General features: G+C 34.6%; 3 non-coding genes and 1 pseudogene across 3 annotated transcripts; 3 read left to right on the forward strand and 1 right to left on the reverse strand.

Annotated features, from left to right (window-relative positions):
* Nucleotides 1-3,777: 3,777 nt before the first annotated feature.
* Trnar-ccu lies at nucleotides 3,778-3,850 on the forward strand. The gene has a single exon. It is a non-coding gene; the product is annotated as a tRNA-Arg (tRNA).
* Nucleotides 3,851-4,499: 649 nt separating this feature from the next.
* Trnay-gua lies at nucleotides 4,500-4,583 on the reverse strand. The gene is given in 2 exon segments: nucleotides 4,500-4,535; nucleotides 4,547-4,583. It is a non-coding gene; the product is annotated as a tRNA-Tyr (tRNA).
* Nucleotides 4,584-5,007: 424 nt separating this feature from the next.
* Nucleotides 5,008-5,089, forward strand: Trnag-acc. Its single transcript has one exon. It is a non-coding gene; the product is annotated as a tRNA-Gly (tRNA).
* A 1,616-nt stretch (nucleotides 5,090-6,705) lies between these two features.
* The window catches only part of LOC111641310, a 4,041-nt pseudogene continuing 1,986 nt past the window's right edge, over nucleotides 6,706-8,760 (forward strand).

Below are 8,760 nucleotides of genomic sequence, written 5' to 3' on the forward strand. Positions count from 1 at the left end.
TTAGACTCTATGCAATCTTTTTCAGTTTGATTTTTTAATACTATCGAATTACAATAATCTAAACATATTTATAAAAACACGATAGCATACTTACATGACAAAATATAATCTTCAGGAGTAAAATGTTTCGAACATACTACCATATACTTCGTAACTTTTTTTCCAATTCTTAGCAGTCGAATCCACTCTTTCCGTCGGTTACATTTCTGAGATTCTCCGAATTCTGATTTACGAAAAATCATCTGTTTTTCATGTGGGAATACATGAAAACTTATATCGGGATCGCGTATGGCTTTGGAATTACAATTTGGAACACAACAGAAAGCTTTACTTTTACTATTCATCTTTACTGCTGACAATATACGAAGAACATTCGAACGACCCAGATAGAGTAGTTCTGTTTTTAAACACCAGAGGGCGAGCATCCGGTGAAAAACGCGAATATCTACCGAACATTTTATTTCATCGAGTAAGTTTTCATAATTTTATTTTTAATTTCGGTCCTTATATCATGACTAGCGATTCAGAATAATTCTGAATTGCTAGTCATGATATAAGGACCGAAGTCATGATATAAGGACGTGATATTAAAAATTTATTTTTAAAAGTGTTGGCTCAATACCATATAATGAAAAAAAATTATTAAAAGAAAAAGGCTAATACCTAAATTAAATATAAATACTTCAAGAAAAAAAATTATTCGACATTTTCACGATAAAACAGCTTTGTGGATGCATAAAAATGCGAAATTATTTTGTTGGCCTTGCCTATTATTTTCAATGAAATTAGTGTTAAAAAATAACAATTATAAAATTTTGTTGATTTAGTGAACGTCTCTTCAATCCGATAAAATCTTTCCGGTAAAAAAAAAATGATAAAATTTTGTATATAAGCCTTTCGCAACACTGAGTGTAAGGATCACGTGGTTGTTAAGTAATCTAGACAGTTAACAAAAAACTTAAAAAAGACTAAATGCTGTCTTGTCGATCTTTCAGGTTATGGGTCAAGGATACAGCAGTAAAAACTAAAACAATAACAAAAGGTTGTCAGTAAGTAAAAATTAAATATTGTAATTGTTAATTTAATGAAAAGTTAGAATTATGATCGCTGATACAATTATTAGGTGTCGATATAGAGCAAAATGGCTGCCGAAGACAATCTAGCAAATATTCAAAATGTAAGAGATATGGGGAGTTTTACAATATGGAAATTTCAGACAACGATATTTCTGAAGGAAGCTGGTATCATGGATATAGTCATTAGACTGCGACAATGACATTTAAGGATGATAAAGAAAAGGCAGTTTGGGCAATGAAAGATGCTAAAACGCAAAAATACATAATATCGACAATTGTTAAGAGTCTTCTCGTACATTAATCACAGTAATGACAAATGTTATTTTGGACAAACAGAAGAATGGTACTACTATAGTAGATCTTGTACTTGTGGGAAAGATAATCACAAGGAGAAAAACTGTTTCTTCAGAAATAAGTTACAAAATAAATCGCAACAGAAAGTATCATTTTTGTGTGAGAGTTCAACTGATCGGAAAAATAAAGAAGAAACTGTATTTCTAGTCGATTCTGCTTCATCCTCGCATATGTGCAACAATATGGATCTGTTTAATAAATTGGAATAAATTGAAACAAATATTTCTGTTACAAAGGAAAACGAATTGATGACTGCTAAAGGAGTTGGCAAAGTCGAAGATAGGAACTGGGTGTTGAATAATGTGCTGTATGTGTCTAATTTGAGTAGAAACTTATTATCCGTTAATTAAATCACAAATAACAACTTTGAAGTTACTTTTACAATGGAAAATGTTATTATATCAAATGACAGTATAAAAGTTCTCCAAGGAACAAAGGATGAAAATGGAATGTACGCTATAAGGTTGAATTAAGAAGAGGTGCATCTGACAGAGGAAATGAATGCTGACAACTGAGGGCGCTTGGGTGTAAGTAATATGAAAAAAAAATAATCGATTTGTCAATTGGAATGAATTTGACTAAATCTGATTGTGACTCATATAATTCAGTTTGTGAAATATGTTTAAAAGCAGGACAAACCAGACTCCCATTTAAGAGTAAGCGTCGGAGAGCCACAAGATCTCTTGAGATAGTACTGTACGTACTGTACATACAGATTTATGCGGTCCAATTGAACCGGAATGCAATTTACATTCCAATTGACACGTGGAATGGAAAGAAATACCTTTTGACCATGCTGGATGATTTCACTCAGTTTTATATGGTATATCTTTTCAAGAATAAATGTGAAGTGTGTTCGAATATATCAGAGAATGTGTCACTCAAGTATAAGCGTACATGAATCTGAAAGTATCAAAATTACGTTGTGACAATGGTAGAGAATATGTCGGTGATAAGATAAGACATTGGTGTAAATCAAAAGGAATTATACTAGACTACAGAATACCATACCACAATTGAATGGACGAGCACAAAGGTTAAACAGAACATTATTATAAAAGGCCAGAGCTCTCATTTTTTATTCTAACTTGAACAAAGAAATGAAAAGCATGGGTAAATGGGGAAAAGCAATATATGTGGCTGCATATCTTCTATATAGAAGTCCCATATAGACTGTAGACACAATACCTACCGAAAAATGACAGATCTATCGCATCTGCACATGTTTGGTTGTGAAGCACACGCCAAAGTCTTCGGTTACTTCAAGAAACTTGGCTATCGAAGTAAAAAATTAACATTTATAGGATATGCTCCTAATGGAAACAGACTATGGGATCACGAGAAAAGGAAGGTGATAGTGTCAAGAGATGTTGTATTTTCTATCATTATAGACAAGAAGAATAAAAGAACAGATAAAATCGGAAGAATTTTGTGAAGAAAACACAGATAAGAAAATACAGAATTTGGATAAAGAGAAAGTAAATGAATGGAAGAAGAAAAGGAAAACAATGCTGCTGTAGAAGGTACTGAAACTGGGAGAGATAAAATTCAAAGCAGTAATCCCTACGCGTTGAGAGATAAAAGTAAACTGCGACGACCAAAACATCTTGAAGACTGAAATAAATGATCGGGATACAGCGCTGCTTTCCTACGAAGAAGCAGTAAAAAGCTCTAGTTGGAGAGAAGCAATTAAAAAGGAAAAACAGTCATTGATTAAAATTAAAACCTGGAAACTAGTCGACGAAACCATAGCAAAAGTTACTCAATTTGATAAAAATATTATTATGGATGGAAGAAGATTAAATGTTAGTCCAGCAATTAGTCGTAAAGATATTTAAAAAATAAAGAAGGAAACATATTGATGTCAAATACTACTTTATTTGTGAAAAGGTATCGGAAAGACAGATAGAAATAAATTATTGTCCATCGACAGAACAAGTGGCAGATATATTCACTAAACCATTAGACCGTACTAAGTTCAAGAAATTTAGAAATATACTTTTCTTTGAACCTTGTTAAACGAATCCTAAATCAGTTGGATATATAAAATAATGTAAAATATTTTTTCACACTATGACAGAATTTTTTTCATTTTTTTCTAAATTTTCTAAAAGATCTCATACCTTAGACCTTAGTCAAAAAACGTTTTCCTTTACCCACACTTATTAGATGGAATTATAATAGCCGGATTGTGAACTACGTTTTTACCGTGTGACGGCGCGCACTCCAGCCGAGATATAGCGACATGTTCCGCAAGAATTTTTAAACGGATTCTGTGCGTGTCCAGCTACAATTAATTAACACTTCACAGGCCATTTGAACAATACGAAAATCCACCATACGAGACGTCCCTGTGGCCTAATGGATAAGGCATCGGTCTCCTAAACCGGGGATTGCGGGTTCGAGTCCCGCCAGGGATACGGTTTTTTGCAACTGGTGCCAACTAAATTTTTACACCCGCTGGTGGCTCTTATTTCTCATTCCGAAACTGAAATGCCGACAGATTTTCAATTACATTAAATGTTCGCTCGCGCACAGGACGATATCTGCAATCTTCGGTCTGGTTGCGTTTGCAATGTGCAACGCTAATAAAGCACGACAGAACGGAACACACTGTAACGCGATCTTGACCGTTACTTCCTCCTCGACTTGACTTGCTCGGAACCAAACTTCCACCTGTTCTTCTTGGTTGATCGAACGTGCATACATGAACACAGATGTGTGAATAATACGCTATTTCGTTCCAAATATTAATTTTTTCTTTCAGCGGTTTCTTGGCGACGCAGCTCGGAACTCTGTCAGTTTTTTCACGCCTTCAAATCTTGGAATTTATGTCGGTCGAGTTGAGCGAATGCTTTGGTGAAAACAATCACAGCTTTTCATTAAATTCTGCGCGAAATCGCGAACTGTAGCCTTCGATCGTGACGTCTGCAATGAAAAAATGAAAACTGAATTCTCACAGGGTGAGTATTTTGGCATATGCGTGTTCTCGAAACGGCATGTATAGCGAGGGTGCGAGAATTGGTTCTCATAAGATTTGACGCCGAACGTGAGAAAAAAACAATCACATCCGTCGAGGCGGAATTGAACCACCGACCTATGGATAGCTATACCCACTACAGTCGACCGCTCTACCAGTTGAGCTATCGACAGAACGAATATAACGTCTGCGAATTGACATCAAGTGCTTTGCTTCTCCCAACTCGTTTCGCCTTTTTTTAGTTGCACGTGCATTATGCCGATTTGTCTGCCTGCGCGCGCTTGCAGAACTAACCGGCGCGATTTCAGTTGGTTCGTAGCGCTACGCTGGCATTCCAGTAAGGTAAGTACGCTGGTCCAGTAAAGTAGAAAGCCATAACACTACAGACAAAACGTCACATCGCCCGAGTCGAAATCAAGTTTTCGGTGTTCGGAGACGAAATACTTACGCTGTGAGAGTGTCCCGTGTTATCGATGACGCCATCACCCGATCACTCGCCACGCTACTGAAGCCTATATTCCGAGTGCAACTGTTGTTGCAAGCGTTGTGTAGTAATTGGCGAAAAAGCATGTATCGAAAGATAGGGTTGACCCTTAGGACGAGGTGGCCCAGCGGTTAAGGCGATGGACTACCAAACCGTTGGGTTTTACCCGCGTGGGTTCGAATCCCACCCTCGTCGGTACTGTGCTTTATGGCCGCGTCTTTTTTAGCCTGTGTTTAGCTCGGAGCGGTCTTGCGGTGTCAAACGCACGCGAAGAAATCGCATTGTAATATTTTTCTTTAGCCTTGCAATTTTCCCATTCTTACTTAACAACTGTTTTCCAAAGTCGATCGCGAATATTTTCGCATTCGTTAAGGACCAGTTGTATTTATACGAGTTTTAACATCCTGTATTTACCAGCGTCCCACTTCATCCTTAGTCCATGCGGTGGCTCTAGTCAACGCCACCTAGGAATAAAGCCTCCAAACGCTTTCAGCAATCTCGTGTGACGTCACTACTAGCGGTCCTTTCTAACGACCATTTCCAAGTTCGTCGTGTCGAACTTGCTATTTTTCAGTCTTTTGTTCTTCGAATTGGATTTATTATTTACTTTATTTATACTTTCTAGCTATGGTTCTTTCAGGATAAACGATATGCCTCGAAAGTGTGTACCAGCTTGCAAAGGGAACTATGCAACAGGATCAAAAGTTAGTGATTTTAATTTTCCTTCAGATGAAATTTTACGGCAGAAATGTTTATCTGCGATTCATCGAGACAACTTTGTACCTAGAAAACAGTCAGTGCTGAGTAATTTATTTTTTTTTTACCTTTTAAGGTGGAATAAACCTTATAAGCAGGCCGTTTTTAATTGATAAACAATACTTTAGAATAGCTTACTTTGTTTTAGCTTTGTTGTTTCTTTTGTTTTAGCTCATAATGGTAAATGTGTTTGTTTAATGAGAGAGAGAGATTCTTTTTAAATTCTTTTGTTCATAAAAATTCATGTGAATCTATATCTATATAAATGCTTTTGTTTTAGATATATTCAATTTTTAAAACATTTATACGGAATGGCTATTCCAGCAGGAATAGCCATTAGATCCAAATTAGAAATTAGCAAATAAAAACCAAAGCATGTTCTGCTTAGTCTATACTGTAAAGAATATATACAGAATATGAATATGAATACTTTAATATATTATTATTTGTATTTATAAACATGGAAGTTCAGAAAGTACTGTACATACAANTTCATAAAAATTTATGTCAATCTCTATCTATACAAATGCTTTTGTTTTAGATATGAATATGAATACTTTAATATATTATTATTTGTATTTATAAACATGGAAGTTCAGAAAGTACTGTACATACAATTAGGAAATGGAAATGTATGAATTAGCATTAGTGACTTTAAACGTTAACAGGAATTAACACAATGCTTGCTTTCAGAATTACATAATCTTGCTTATGTGAATTACATTTTCACCCAGACGACATTGAACGAAGCACAAGTATGTCTGACCCAAAAAGTGGAAAACTTCTTACTGCACCATTAGGTCGGCCAAGAATTAAGAAAGGTAAAAAATATTTTAAAATTAAATTTTACTGCATGTGATTGTCGGAGTGATTTTTTAAGTATCATTTGTCACCTGATTTATTTAAACTGTTACTTGTTTTTTTTAATAGGTGCTGTTCCTTCATTATTACCAGCATGTCCTTCATATTTATCCAAGCCAGCCAGTAAAAGAGAATCCAGAGGATCGACGACAGCGCTTGGAGAATGCTTTCCACAGTAATGCAATGGTGAAAGCATGGAGAAAGTAACTGGAGGAAAACTTCACTTTCCTCCAGTTACTTTTGAAGAACTTCAGACCAAGCTAATTTTATGTGAAATGCACAGAAACTGGGTTCGCATTCGTAAGAATAGCTGTGTATGCCTGATTTTAATTAATAGTAATTCCTATCCAAAGGTATTGTGCTGTCAATCATCGGAGAAGACTTAACGGTACGTATTTTTGTACAGAATGTCATTGTTAAATTTCTTGGTAACACTAAGGTGTCTATAAAGATAAGTAATGTAAATGAATTAAGTGATATCCTAAAACTTGCATATCAGAAGTTTTCTGGAGTAACAGATGATAGTCTTATTGAAAATGTAAACACTGTTGACATTTTAAAACAGATTTCAGAAGTACTTCCAGAGCAGGAAAGTAAAATTTGATTTTTAATTACCGTTAGTTAAGTGTACTAGTATACAGCTAAGATATGAATGGGATACTGTGTTTCTTTGATCTCTTGTGCATTCTATTAGCCCACATGCATATAAATTTTTGAGAAGCAGTAGTGTGTTGACAATGCCAAGTCCAAATACTTTGGTTCGTGTTTGTAGCCAACTTAATACAAATCCTATGTGAGAGCAGCATTCCCAAAACTTTTTAGGTTACATATCTAGGAGAGTAAATACATTGAGTGAAGAAGACAAAAGTATTCTAGTTGATGAGATACATTTAAAATCATAGTTAGACTATAAAGGTGGAAATATAGTGGGTAAATCTCATGACTGCTAAATGTGCCAATAGTGCATTTGTTTTCATGATTCAAAGTTTGGATTCACATTACAAAAATGTATGCCACATTCTTCCAGTTAAATGCATTCAGGCTAATGTTCTTTTTGCACTAATAAGAGATATTATTGTAAAACTTGAATCACTTGGATTTGAAGTTTTAGGTGTTGTTGCAGATAATAATGCAATTAATAAAAAAGCGATTTCTTTATTTAGCAACTCTCCAGATTTTAAGATTAAATATGATCATCCTGTTCAAAACCCAAATGGAAGATCATTATATTATTTCTGTGATTCAGTGCACTTGTTAAAGTGTATCAGAAATAATTGGTTCAATAAAACAGATGAAGCTCTGAACTTTTCAGATTTTAGTGAAGAGTTGAAGGGAGGCATTGCATCTGTTAAAGCTTTAAAGATGCTTCATCTGTTAGAAAAAGACCAATTATTAAAATATGTAGTGCTTTGTCACTAAAGTGCCTCTATCCTACTTCTATTGATTGGCAAAATGTGAAGTTTTCTATTCAATTATTTAACAATAATATAGCTGTAGCTTTGAGACATATGGGACCAAAGAACGGTATTGAAGAATGGGAATCAACTGCCATATTTATTGAAATAATATATCAGTGGTGGTGTGTGGTGAATGTGAAGACATTTCTTAAAGGTCACAGGCTGAAAAATCCATTACAAGAGTCAGTAACTGCAAATTCAAAATATATACTTGAATTTCTTAATTGTTTTCTCTTATGGCTTAACAACTGGAATCTTTTAAATGATAACAAAAAATTAACCAGGGAAACATATACTGCATTAAGGCACACTACAGTTGCTCTTATTGATTTTTGTGATTATTGGATTAATGTAAAAAAAGAAACTACCTTCTTCTTGGTAAAATTCAAACAAATAGTCTAGAGGACAGGTTTGACAAATACTGTCAAATGTGTGGTGGAAACTATCACATATCCCTCAGACAGTTATTTGAAACAGAAAGTAAACTGAGGGCACTAAGTATATTTTCATTAATATTGAAATCTAAGAAAAATGGTAATACAGTAGAGCGTCGTTTATCCGAATCAATTGGGGACTGGGGTTGTTCGGATAACTTATTTTTCGGATAACCAATTATGTACGGAAAAATATATTAATTTATCCCGTGTTGAAATTTTTCTCCGTTGCGTGTCGCTTCGCGTTGAATTTTCGTCGATGTTAAGCCTAACGAAGACTATTGTATCGTTAAAAATTATTTTTTTATTTTGTACGAACAAAATAAATATATTGAAAAATATAAAAACAATAAAAAAT

Source organism: Centruroides sculpturatus, unplaced genomic scaffold (assembly GCF_000671375.1).
Source record: "Centruroides sculpturatus isolate CEXI.00-Female unplaced genomic scaffold, Cexi_2.0 scaffold1344, whole genome shotgun sequence".
Lineage (NCBI taxonomy): Eukaryota > Metazoa > Arthropoda > Arachnida > Scorpiones > Buthidae > Centruroides > Centruroides sculpturatus.